Source organism: Lolium rigidum, chromosome 6 (assembly GCF_022539505.1).
Source record: "Lolium rigidum isolate FL_2022 chromosome 6, APGP_CSIRO_Lrig_0.1, whole genome shotgun sequence".
Lineage (NCBI taxonomy): Eukaryota > Viridiplantae > Streptophyta > Magnoliopsida > Poales > Poaceae > Lolium > Lolium rigidum.
Genome location: NC_061513.1, coordinates 145,160,040 through 145,173,847, shown reverse-complemented (window position 1 = coordinate 145,173,847; position 13,808 = coordinate 145,160,040). Strand labels below are relative to the sequence as shown.

Below are 13,808 nucleotides of genomic sequence, written 5' to 3'. Positions count from 1 at the left end.
ATCATTGTTACCACCACTTGGGCAAATGGTTGCCCGAAAGAACCGGAGCAACTGACTGTATATGGAGAGCAGCCCCTTAGTATAACCAATCCTTCCAGCTGAGGTATAGAGATTTGCAAGAGCATTCTTGTCAGTCTGTTGAGGTCCATGAAGACGACGACCCTCATCAATAGAAACTCCAAGGATACCAGCAAAGCGGCGCAGAGTGGCAGTGCAATGTGTGGAGCCGTACATCCATTCCATAGTGCGTTCCTCATCGGTCTTGATTGCCAAAGTGGCAAAGAATTGCTTCACCAAATCTCGGGCTATAGTTACATTGAATCTTCATGATATCTTTCAAGCCCATTCTTCCAACAACCCGAGATAGCATCTTCAAAATGATTGTTCTCAGCTAGAATGTCCACATCAATGGCTTGCATGGGTCTCGCATTCTTCATTGGTTCATAGATGTCCTTGTAGATGTACATTTGCTCCATGCACCAATATCTCCTCGCCCTCTATCTCTTCATCCCTTGGAACGTCTTCATACCAGTTCTTCAAGCGGATAGCTGAATAAGAAATAGGATCCATGGCCTTGTAGTTCTCCCTCACTTCCTTGTTCTTCCTCCTTGAAGTGACCGACTTGCGAGGTGCATTGGGTGCAAACTCGTCACTAGATCGATCATGCCTCGAGCGTCTCCGACCACCCCGAGAAGCACCACCTGTGAGAAGCAAAGGCGGGTAGCAAAGGAAAGGTAATGCTCATAAGTCATGTAAGATACAGTAATACACTCGAGAAGCATGCAAATAAGTCGGTACAAATCTAGACATGACAGATTGAAGCAAACTGCAGCGGCGATGAAGCTCCAGGCCGGATAATCCGGGGTCCCCTAGGGGCGGATAATCCGGCCTGGCCGGATAATCCGGCCGGCTCGGGGGGCGGATAATCCGGCCCTTCGAGATGTGCAGATTTCCAATCAAAAACATGTCTAAGACTAGATCGGCCTCATAGCATGCAAGAGGAGTACACTACACATGATTTGGAACAACTAGACACCAATTCCACCAAGAAAATAGCACATATAAAACACAACATCTAGGGATAGAGATTGTGAATCATACCCACATCCATTGTGGAAACCGCTTGGAGGAGAAGGTAGCTAGGGAGGAGATCCACCCGATCCACCCAAGAACTCCGAGAGGGGGCGGATGGAGCGTCTCCGGCGAGGAGGAGGAGATCCGGCGGCCTTGAGAGGAGAAAGAGGAGAGGGGCGCGCGGGGGCAGGTTCTCGAACCGTTTTGCCCCTTGCGCCCTCGACCTCAACCCTTTCAAGGTCTGCCCAGGCCGGATAATCCGGCCCTATGTTAGGGCGGATAATCCGGCCGGGCCAGATATTCCGGGTGGCTCGGGGTCGGATTATCCGGGTTCTGGAAAATTCCGAATCACCGGAATCCGGCCCATCTTTCGTTGGTTATTTGCAATACCCATATATGACTTAATAAAGCATCATGTCACATATAAGGTGCAAATTTACCAATAAGATGGAGCACCCTATATCATCCGACCGAAAAACCTCAAACTCCAAGTTTTTACCAAACATGACAAATGAGCAAGATGGAAGTGGCTTATTGGAGAGATTAGGCTTAGGTTTAGAGGGTTCAAACTGTTAATGGTACATGATCACTCAAGTTTGCAAGATATAAGCAAATAAGGCCAAACTTGAGTGATTTCCCATAAGAACATGGAGTTGTCAAATAAGAGGCAATAAGATCCAAATAACTCCAACTCTTCACAAAGAAGAGTGTGGTGGCCTAGACCACCATATATGAGTGTTGTGGCATGGCACCGCGAAGATATATCTTGGGTCCAAGCCACTACTCATCATTGAAGCTCACATATCAACATATGATATAAAGAGAATGATTTCTTAATGTTGGCATTATGGGGGAGGGATAGCTCAATAATTTAAACCGCACTCCCCCTATTTCCATGCCCACATCTAAACCAAATAAAGTTTTGAGACGAAAGTGTGTTTGCAAGATGGTCAAGCTATACTCCTTGAATCAATGATATTTAGCTCATTCCTCAAATAAGAGAACCTTGCTTCATCAAGAGGCTTCGTGAATATATCGGCAAGTTGATCTTTGGTAGGAACATAGATAAGCTCAATATCACCCCGGGCAACATGATCCCTAATGAAATGATTCCGGATCTCAATATGCTTCGTTCTTGAATGTTGCACCGGATTATAGGCAATCTTGATGGCACTTTCATTGTCACATAATAGAGGCACTTTGTCACAAATGACACCGTATTCCTTTAAAGTTTGCCTCATCCATAACAATTGAGTGCATCCACTTGCGGCGGCAACATATTCGGCTTCGGCGGTGGAGAGAGATATACAATTTTGCTTCTTAGAAGACCAACACACCAAGGACCTACCAAGGAATTGGCAAGCCCCGAAGTTGATTTCCTATCATCCTTATCACCCGCCCAATCCGCATCGGTATAACCATTGAGAATAAAACTTGAGCCTTTGGGGTACCAAATACCATATCTTGGGGTATCAACCAAATATCGAAAGATTCTTTTGAGAGCCATCATGTGGCTCTCTTTAGGAGAAGCTTGATACCTTGCACACACACCAACACTCAACACTATGTCCGGTCTAGATGCACAAAGGTAAAGCAAGGATCCAATCATGGAGCGATATACCTTTTGATCCACCTCTTTACCATTGGGATCTAGTGCAAGATGACATTTGGTAACCATAGGAGTGGCCACACCCTTCATCTCGGTCATCTTGAACCTCTTGAGCATGTCTTGGAGATATTTTGCTTGGTTGATGAAGGTTCCTTCCCTCAATTGCTTGATCTCAAAACCAAGGAAGAACTTCATCTCTCCCATCATAGACATCTCAAACCTATCGGTCATAAGCTTTGAAAATTCATCATTGAAAGCTTTGTTAGTAGATCCAAATATAATATCATCAACATATAATTGGCAAACGAAAAGCTCCCCATTGACCCTCTTAGTAAAAAGAGTGGGGTCGATTAGCCCAACATCAAACCCACGGTCTACCAACAATTCCTTAAGGTGCTCGTACCAAGCTCTAGGAGCTTGTTTGAGACCATAAAGTGCTTTATCAAGCTTGTAGACATGGTTAGGAAAGTTGAGATCCTCGAACCCCGGGGTTGCTTAACATAAACCTCTTCATGCAAAGGACCATTAAGAAAAGCACTTTTCACATCCATTTGTTGTAACTTAAAGTTATGATGCGAAGCATAAGCAAGAAGGATACGAATGGACTCAAGGCGAGCCACGGGAACATAGGTTTCTCCAAAGTCAATACCCTCCACTTGAGAGAACCCTTGAGCCACCAATCTTGCCTTGTTCCTCACAACATTTCCAAACTCATCTTGCTTGTTCTTGAAAATCCATTTAGTGCCTATAACATTGCGGCACTCCTTAGGCTTCTTTACTAGAGTCCACACTTTGTTGCGCTTGAAGTTGTTGAGTTCTTCATGCATAGCTTCCAACCAATCCGAATCTTCAAGGGCTTCAAATACTTTCTTGGGTTCCACTAAGGAGATATAAGCATGATGATGGCTAAAGTTCGCCAATTGCCTTCTTGTGGAAACCTTTGCCCTAACATCACCAAGAACCTTGTCATGAGTGTGTCCACGTAGCTCGAGGTTCCTATCTCTCCTTGCTAGACGACGGGCCTCGATCTCCTCCTTGGTCTTTCTAGGCCTTGGAGGTGTCACTTGATCAAGTTGATCATTTGGGTCCCCGTCTTGACCTTGAACTTGAGCTTCCTCAATTGCTTGGGGTTGCTCAATCTCATGTGCTTGATCTTGAACAATGTTTGGAGAAGGGCAAGAGTTGATTGGTTCCTCATTGGAGGCATTGTGAGTGATAGGTTGATCTTGACCTTGATCTTGTCCTTGATCTTGCACATAAGAGGGAGAGTCTTGTTCTTGTTCTTGGGTTGGTGCATCATTTGCTTCACAAGGTAAGGTTTGTTGATGTTGAGAAGATGAGGGCTCCACCGTGGTAGAGCATAGTTCTTCCCGAGACGCCACACCGTGTCCCTCAATGGGGCGGAAAAATCCCACACCCATTCTTACTATGGCATCTTGAGGTATTTCATCACACCCGAACACCTTGAAGTATGAGATATTAGGCTTGTTCCCGGTGAGTATTTCATATGGAGTCTTGTTCAAGCCCTTGCGGAGATAGAGCCGGTTGGAGGAGTGACAAGCGGTGGAGATGGCTTCGGCCCAAAAGTTATAGCGGGATTTATACTCCGCCATCATAGACCTTGCCATATCCATAAGAGTCCGGTTCTTCCTCTCCGCAACACCATTTTGTTGAGGGGTGTAAGCAGCGGAATATTGATGACGAATCCCCTCATCACTAAGAAAATCATTGAGTGTGTAGTTCTTGAACTCGGAGCCGTTGTCACTTCTTATTGCCATAATGAGGAGGTTGTGTTGGCGTTGCACCTCGGTAGCAAAGTCAATGAATATTTGTTGAGTCTCATCTTTCGTCTTGAGAAAGTAGACCCAAGTGTATCTTGAGTAGTCATCGACAATCACCAAGCAATGTTTCTTCGCACCAAGACTTGCATGAGTAACGGGACCAAAGAGATCCACATGAAGGAGCTCCAAGATCCTCTTGGAAGAGATAATGGTCTTGCTTGGATGCGGAGAGTCATGCATTTTGCCTTCAACACAAGCCCTACAAACACGATCTTTGGCAAAAGACACATTTTCCATTAGTCCCACAATATGGTTCCCCTTGTGAAGACTTTGCAAAGTTCTCATGTTGACATGGGCTAGGCGGCGATGCCACAACCAACCCACGTCCGCCTTTCCGAATAGGCACATCGCACTTGACGTGGTGGCCCCCGAAAAGTCCACCACATACAAGTTGTGTTCGCGATACCCAACGAATGCGACTTTTAGAGTCTTGCTCCACAAGAGGACCACAATATCATTATCAATGAAGACGGCGAAACCCATCTTGCCAAGGGCGGAAACGGAAAGCAAATTGTAACCAAGGGTTTTGACAAGCATGACATCCACAAGAGTAATGTTGTGTGCAACCACAACCTTGCCAAAACCCAATACCTCGGAGGTACTCGATTGTAGCTCTCACTTTCACTAGTTCCCTTGGGAGATGCACTTGTAGCTTTGATAGTGTTTAAGTTGTCACCTTCTACGGGTTTGGTAGATGAGGGTAAGTCCGAAGCCTCTCCCTCATTTAACGCACCCGTGTCTTTTACCTCTAGACTAGGAGCCTTGGGAAGGACCGGAGCCAAAAGCTCGGCTATCATCTTTTTCATGCTTTCCATTTGGGCTTCCATGGAGGACTTCAACGAATTGAAGTCTTCCATGGAGACCGTCGTGGCGGCCCCTTCCGAGGGCTCCTCGTTCGGCATACTCTTAGGCGGTTAAGCCCGAAATAAGAGCCGAGGCTCGATACCAATTGAAAGGATCGTATGCCGCACCTAGAGGGGGGGGTGAATAGGTGCTCACCAATTTTTAGTTCTTTTTCAATTTAGGCTTGACACGAAAGGTAAATTCTCTAGATATGCAACTATGTGAATTTACCTATATGACAAGGATATCAACTAAGCAAGGTATAGCTACGCAATAGGAGATAGAGTGGGATAGAGGTAACCGAGAGTGTAGCACGCGATGACACGGAGATGATTCCCGTAGTTCCCTTCCTTTGCAAGAAGGTACGTCTACGTTTGGAGGAGTGTGGTTGCTACGCAAGCCAAACCAACAGCCACGAAGGCTTCACTCGGATCTCCCGTGAGCAACGCCACGAAGGCCTAGCCCACTTCCACTAAGGGATTTCCTCGAGGCGGAAACCGGGCCTTTACAAAGTTCTTGGGGCACACATCCACAACCAAATTGGAGGCTCCCAAATCTGTAACAATACAACAATCAACAACAATACATCAACAACAAATCAACTAGGGAACCAAATAGGAACACTAGCATGAGATCCCTCAAACAAGAGAGGGGGAAATGAAGAACGCTTCGGTGAGGATGTAGATCGGTGTCTTCTCCTTCGAATTCCCAAAGATCAAGAGCTTTGGTTGGGGGAGGAAGGAGATCTTGCAAATCTTGACTTTCTTGAGGTGGCTCTAATGGAGGTGGCTTGACAGATTTCTTGTGTAATGATTGAGCAAGCAACCAAGGTAGAAGAAGGGGGTATTTATACCCCCTCTCGAAATTGAGCCGTTGTTGCTTCCGGGGGGCCGGATAATCCGGTGTAAGTAGGGCCGGATAATCCGCCCCCCCCCGGATAATCCGGCCTACAGAACAAAAGTGTGACATTGTCCGGCCAATTATCCGGCCCATGTACTGATTCACATTTCCTCCAGTCCTTAGCCAAAATCGAGGGGGCCGGATATTTCCAAAATATCCGGCCCGGATAATCCGGCCCTGGTACAATACCGGGACATTATCCGGCCAAATGTCCGGCCCCCTACCGAGCTGCTTTTCCTCGAAGACTTAGCCAAAATCAGGGGGCCGGATAGTTCAAGAATATCCGGCCCGGATTATCCGGCCTGGCCAAGCTTTTCCTGTTAACTTTTGACGGACCGACCAAATCCAACACACGCAAATATGAAACTATGTAATCCCTGTACCACTTAATCAAACATTAGTGTATCACATATATTGACATCAAACACACAAAACAAAATGCAAGAGATGTTCTTTCAGGGGGGGGGGGGCTGCTCGTGAGTGGTTTCATGTAGGGCCACACTCAGTGGATGAGTGATGAAGATGATGATGCGGAGGTGACATCTGGAAATGGGGTAGAAGGGCATCATGACATTGACGACGATGAAGAGGTTGCCGCACACGATGATGGAGATCAATATCATGGTGAACAAAATGTAGAAGATGCGGACATGGGGATGCCTCTAACTACAGTCGTGAGAGATCCTCGTGTTCAAGAACTGCCTCTCAAAAATATGACTGGCACGCAGAGCTGCCGGTAAACGGAAATCAAAGTTGGAGCAACTCGAGGTAGACTCGAATACTCCGTTATACAACTCATGTCGCGCGTCGGAGGAGTCTCGCTTGAGAGTAGCTCTCGATGTTCTCCATATGAATTCAAACACGGATGGACCAACACAACCGTCGATGACCAGCTGGCATATTGAAAAATCCCGCTCCTTTAGCCCTTCTTCCACTACCAGAACAACTAGATCGGGCAAGAACACGAGAAAAGGAGCTCCACCGAGCTTATTAACAAATCCATCACTGGATCGAGACCTATTTTTCAACCTCCACCATGGAGAAAAAGGCAGAGGTGCTCGCTGGCCCTCCCATGTCGCTACTCGTGGGCGACCGAGATGGATACGAGGAGACCGGCGTACCGCCAAACTCCATATATGCAAACATAGACTCATCTCTACACCTACACCTAAACCTACAACTCCACACGAGATTTGTAGAGGAGAGGGAGCCATGCCTCTCTTCTATATGGAATTTCATAGCATCCTCTCTAGGGGTAGTCATGCTTCAAGATAGGATTAAGGTTCCTCCGCTAGTCGATACCATTAATGCCAAACATGTATCATAATCGCGTATCCAACATTAATTTGTGTGGTATACATAGGCTCATATCGTATTCAACATATACCCCTATTATGTGTTGATTGTAATAGAACAATAATAAATTAAGCCACACACGAGCAACATCCTCCATATTCCTCTCAACGACTCGAGTTTGGATTAGGTTAAGGAAAACTAACACCAATGTAAGCGACAACGGAAGGAGCGGTATCGACATTTTTGTTTATTATGTCAAGAAACCAAAAAGAAGGGTGTGATATTGGATGCTCGATGTGCCTTCCTTGTTATTGATCCTCGCATGACCAGCAAAGTTTAGTGAGCTTGTTTGTACGATATGGCCACAAACGGGTGTGCATTGGGGCGGTTCGGGTGGCACGGCGTGCGGCTTAACCATCCTAGCTACACTCCGATTGCCTGCCGCGTGAGCCACCATGTAGACATGAAATCTATGTGCAACTTTAGTTTCCAAGTTGTGAAACTTAGTTAACCTGAAATAGGAATGAGTATTTTTTTGGAAAGAAGAAATATCAATTTCCAGGCAACCTAAAACAAAACAAAAACATATAGAAAACATCGTGAAATAGAATGGAGACAATTGTTTTGCATCATTCCTTTTAGTTAAAAGAGAGCCATAAATTTCAAAGGAAAAACCGAAACAAAATCATGAAGGTCTACTGACACAACAATATGCAACTCACTTGCTTGGCACCTCAGAGAGGACGATATGTCGCGGAAAACATGTTTATTTCGTTCCAAATTTCTCAACGGAACTAGCATAGTGAGGAAGACCCTAAAACCTCATGATATAGTTAGTTTACCTAAAGATAAGTTAAACAAGTAAACCATCCTATTTTACTGATTTTGGAAGTAGTTAATATGTTCATCAGCTATGGGCAATGGGACACCTTCGTGCATGTACAGCACTGTCCTGGTCGGTTTACTGTAGTCTTCTTATGTCATGTTCCTGCACACCATGAAGGCTCTCTATCAGCCTATATATGTGTGCTAGCTAGCTGCTTAACTGCAGTTCACTGGCCACTTTCAAATAGGAAACAGTAGATTTGATCGTACGTACAGAACCAAAGTGAACATCTAGGGGGCTCATATAGGACAAGAAGGTTATATAAGCGCACTTCTACCAATAGTAAACATTTTGAACTCAATTGATATATTCAAAACACATAATGAAAATACATTAGGATCACAATATTATGTTACTAGTGCTGATTCAACATTCATGCTGAAGGTTTCTCGTCTAGCTACTGCAAACACCATCGTCATACTAATTGATTAAGGTTTAGAATATAGAAACATTGGCCATCCCAATAGGACGATGATGTCCATACTAATAATACGCTACTTCCTTGACTCGGTTCACTAATATAACATTTAGCAAACTAAATTAGCTTTGCTAAAACGTTTTATATTAGTGAACGGAGGGGGTAGATAGGAAACTACTCTTAGCTAATTTTGATCTAGCAATGCCGGTCACATAGACCCCCTTATGTACTACAGTAGGTAATTAGCACGACGAACGCGGTCATCTATTTTGAGTGCTATATCAGCACGCAGTAGTACACGCCGCCGTGCTGGAGCGGCTCGACAGTGTGACCGGTCTCGTCGACGAGGAGCGGCTCCGGCCGGTCACCGTTGCAGCGGAACAGGACGGCCGCTTCGCCGAAGTAGAGCTTCACGTCGAGGTGTGCGGCCGGGACGCTGCACGCGGCGCTGGTACCCGCGAAGCACACCACGGCGGCGCCCCTCGCCGCGGTTCCCGCCGTGCCGGCTCCGGCGCCGGCTGCGCCCTCGAACCCAACATCGCCCCCTGGTCCTGCATGCAAATGTGTGTCGCACACGGTCAAAAAGAAACAAACGGGAGTAACTGCAGTGCAGAGAGGAGAGTTATTGTGACCCGTGACTTGAGAAATTGGAAGACTACGAGGAAATCCAAGCGCGCGACGAGCGAGCAAGCGTGACTGACAGTCTTGGACTGCCAGCCTTCAGCCATGCGCACGGTCGCTCTGGGTAAAAACGCCCTGCAATGTGAAAGAGCAGCCTTGAACGCGCGTTTGCTTGCACGCACGCCGCGCAGAAAGGAGAAATTTTGACCGCCATCACCTCAGTCTTTTCACAAACGTACGTGCGTACTCACTCCTATACGTACGCTGTGAAAATTCATCACACACACACGCATCCCCTTCTTCTACATTTCTCTCTCTTGACTGATAAGTTACTAGGACAAGACCATACAGGAGAGGCACAATTTATGAGTTATGACTTGTGACAATGACATGACCTAAAGCTAGTAGCCGAAGCTAGTTACTCCCCTTCATCCAAACAATCAAAAAACGTCCCATTTTGGATTTGTATTCGCAATGATTTCATCTTTTTTATCTGTCATCATAAGATCAAATTCTGTTCTTTTTGAAAATTACATACTACATGAACACTTTGTGCTTAGATTGCTACTACCGCATGTGTGCATGATAGTAAGATCAGTCTGTTCCTTCGCATAACTATACAATGTATCTGTTGATCCAAAGTCCCATTTTGGAATCACATAGCTAAACAATGTGGTATATCTGTGGATCCAAAGTCCCATTTTGGAATCGTATATGCTTCCATTCTTCCAACTCTAGTCTTTTCATGAACATGTCTGAAATAACTAGCCCAGTGTGCACATGCATTGATGCATATGGTTCATACTTGCAACTAGCTAGAATGAATATATACATTTTGACATGATGTTTTTGCCACCATGAAATAGTTCATATATTGTAACATCCCATCATGATAATATAATTTCTATATATGTTTTGGTCCTGTTTTAAACCAGTGTGATTACAAACTAAGAAATATTCCCTATTTTTAGCATGTACAGAAAAGCCATGCTTGCACAAACAGTTTTGACTGACAAAAAAATTGCATGCAAGTAGTACAAGAGAGTTTACATGGTTCATCATTGTCTCATTTCCATGGCAATGAATCGAACATACGGTATATTATGATTGGTTCTATATATAGATTGGGGGCCCTAAAGGAAAATTGCACAAACTCATACACGGAAGCATACAACGACTGGACGTGTATATGGATATCTAAATAATGGCAGCAGGCAAGCTAAGATCCAAAAGTAACTGAAATCGAGACACGGCATTACAGGAGAAATGCGAGAACGTGACACATCTACGCCTTTAAAACATGAACATACGGATGCATGCGATACTAAGTAGAAGGCGAAGATGAACAAATTCAAGTAAACGGTGCTCCAAAATAAACGAAGCTAGTCATCATCACGTACCTTGCAAGTGATTGTAGGTGATCGCATCAGTAGCTGCAAATAAACTTGTCAACCCAGCTGCTGGAGCAGCCGCACTCGCAACGGTGACGGAGGTTGGATCCGGCGAAGCCGGAAGCGGCCAAACGGCAGCCGAAGAGGTGGCCGGCGCCGTAGTGACGGCTAAGCCGTATTGCAGCAGCCCCAGCTTGGTGAAGTCCTCGTGCGCCTCTTCATTGGCGACGAGCGAGGCGTTCAACGGCGGCTTGCCGAGGCCGAGCTGCTCGTCAGCGCCGCTGGGCCAGTACTGGCCACGCCCGCCGGCCCAGGCGCTGTTCCTGTGGCCAGTGCTGGTGGGCGCTGGCGACAGCTCGTTGTAAAGCCCCGAGAGCATGGACGCCGGCAGTGTCTGCTGCACAGCGGGCACGGGCATGTACTGGGCGCCGAGGATGGCGGCGAGCTCGCCCGCCGGCAGGCAGTTCCCTTGTTGTGGGTACTGCAGGAAGATCGGCTCGACTTCGGCGGCCGGGGCGGGCTCGTGCATCGTTGGTGTAGGAGCCGGGAGCGGAGCCGACACCGCAGGCTGGCCCTGGTCCAGGCCCAGCTGGTGCCGCATCTGCTGGTGGCACGACGCGGCGATCGGCGAAAGCAGGTCCATGGCCTGCGTGGTGGCTGGCTTCACCGGCTTGCTGGATCCGGATGACCGGTCGGAAGAGGAAGAGGAGGAAGACGTGGGCGCCACCGGCGAGAAGAATAGCTGCTTCTGCTGCTGCGGCTGGAACTGCTTGGGAGGGGTTGGGGGCATATACGGCGGTGCGGCCTGGTTGTGTCGGGCCGGCGCGCAGGACCGCGCCGGTGCGGGTCGAGTGGCGGCGGCGTTGCGGAGCTTGTTCTTGGAGCGGGACTTGCGGTTCTGGAACCAGTAGAAGACGTTGGCGTCGCCGACCTGGCCGTACTCTTGCAGGCGCATGCGGATGCGCGGGATCTCGTCTCGCGGCGGGTTGACCATGCCGGAGTTGAAGAGCGCCTCCAGGATCCGGATCTGCTCCGGCCGAGGGTTCCAACGCGGCTTCGTCTCCGTGCTCCTCCCCAGATCGGGCCCTATAAGAACGAACCGAGCCATGATCATCATGAGTTAATCAAATCGATCCCCCGCTCCACTCTACAAGACAAATACCCTACCGATCGTCGGCTAGTGCATGGAAAGAAAGACATGTGACACAGACTAACAGTAGCATGCATCGATCATCTTTTACCTGCTGAGAAGGAGGACTTGAAGGAGTGGCCGGAGACGAGGGAGGGGGGCGAGCCGCTCATGTCGGCCTGCGACTGCCACATCTGGCTGCCGTGCTTTGACCGGAACATGCTCGTCCACTGCTGCCTGCTGTTCGGCGCCGCCATGCTTCTCGCCGCCGGGCCTTGATGATCTCGATCGATTTCGCTCTCCCCAGCGATCGACAACGATGACCGGCCAGTCAGAGTGAAGGTAGCTAGGGATTCGATCAACTGAGGAACAGGGGGGAGATGAGCTACCTCTATCTATCTGCTAGACCTAGCTATGTGGATCGCCTTGCCGCTATGCCCTGCTCAGGTCTCCCTATGGTTTTTCACCTAGCAAGCAAAGCTGCATATGCATTCTTGCTTCTTGCTGCCTCTTATAATGGCCGCACCGACCCTCGGGGTCGCAATAAATACAGTCATAGTAGAGCTAGGAAGCAGCACGACCCCCCATCGGTCTCCCATTGCTCCTGGAGATACGTGCATGGGACTATGGGAGAGCAGCTAGCTAAGCTAGGTAGCTTGATGGGTTTGCATCAGGAGGGGACTGATGGACGGTTGCCCAACTCTGGGCCACCGATGCCTGATGGGTGCAAGTGCAAGTACTGGAGCTTACCCTAGGTATGACAAGCAAGGAAGACACGGAACCCCCATGACTCTGCCCGGCCTCCCTGCCTCTCAGTTACTGTTAGCGCCTTTTTGCACCGATCACGGCGGGGCCGCTGTGCTCTGCGTGATGCTCACCTGGGGATCGCAGGTTAACTATCTCTGATCGTCGCATCTGCAGACAGACTGGAGAGGAGTGAAACTGTACTTACGTTATTTTATACTCTTATATTACTCCATCTATCTATGCATGCAGGTCCAACTGGATATTTTAGGGATTTCTATTTTCGTGCCCTCGGTTCCTTAGTTGTGCTCAGTTTTCCCCAGCCCCTTAGTTTTTCCTCAGTTTTACCCTAGCCTTTGTCTGAAGACCCGCAGAAGGAGCTCAGACGGAAGGAATCCGTTTATTTGGACGTTACGTGCCGGCGTGTTGCGCCGCGTCGTCTATGGGGCCGCGTCGTGTGGGGCCGCGTCGCGTGGGGCTGGTAGAAAGGGACCGCGTGGGACGGGACGAGAAGCGTTTGGTTGCACGTGAGCAGGAGCTGGGTTTTGTCTCTCTCGGCCCAAATTGGCATTTTTAAGAGCACCTTTTCCCCTCTTTCTCTCTCTGTCTTTTTCACCAAATTAGTATCAAATCTAGAGAAGCTTCTATTTCTGTCTTTCTTCAATATGGCAGCAAATCTAGTAGCAAATCTCTGGGGTTATTTATGCCTTTTGGCCCTCGTTTTTTGCCCAATATGGCAGCAAATCTAGTAGCAAATCTAGAAGCTATTATATGATAAATTCACGAGCAGCATAATCAGAAAACTAAGTATAATACATAGGTAAACCGCATACAGTGACCAAAAGCAGCCAATAACATTGTTAATGTTCACGACAAACTAAGCTGCAAAAATATACAAGATCACGCACGCAATGTATGGACAACAAGAAGATTAGGATGAATGAATTTGTTCTTCATTCCTCCTCATATATTTCTCCGTCGCTCCATTCGTGCAATTCCCCAAGGAAATATTCATTGAACTCCTTCCGTCCGCAGTGTGAGGCCAATACATCCTCC

The 13,808-nt window shown here is 47.6% G+C and overlaps 1 pseudogene; it reads right to left on the bottom strand.

Moving 5' to 3' along the window:
- Window positions 1–9,143: 9,143 nt before the first annotated feature.
- Window positions 9,144–12,265, bottom strand: LOC124663382 (annotated as a pseudogene).
- Between the last annotated feature and the right edge of the window lie 1,543 nt (window positions 12,266–13,808).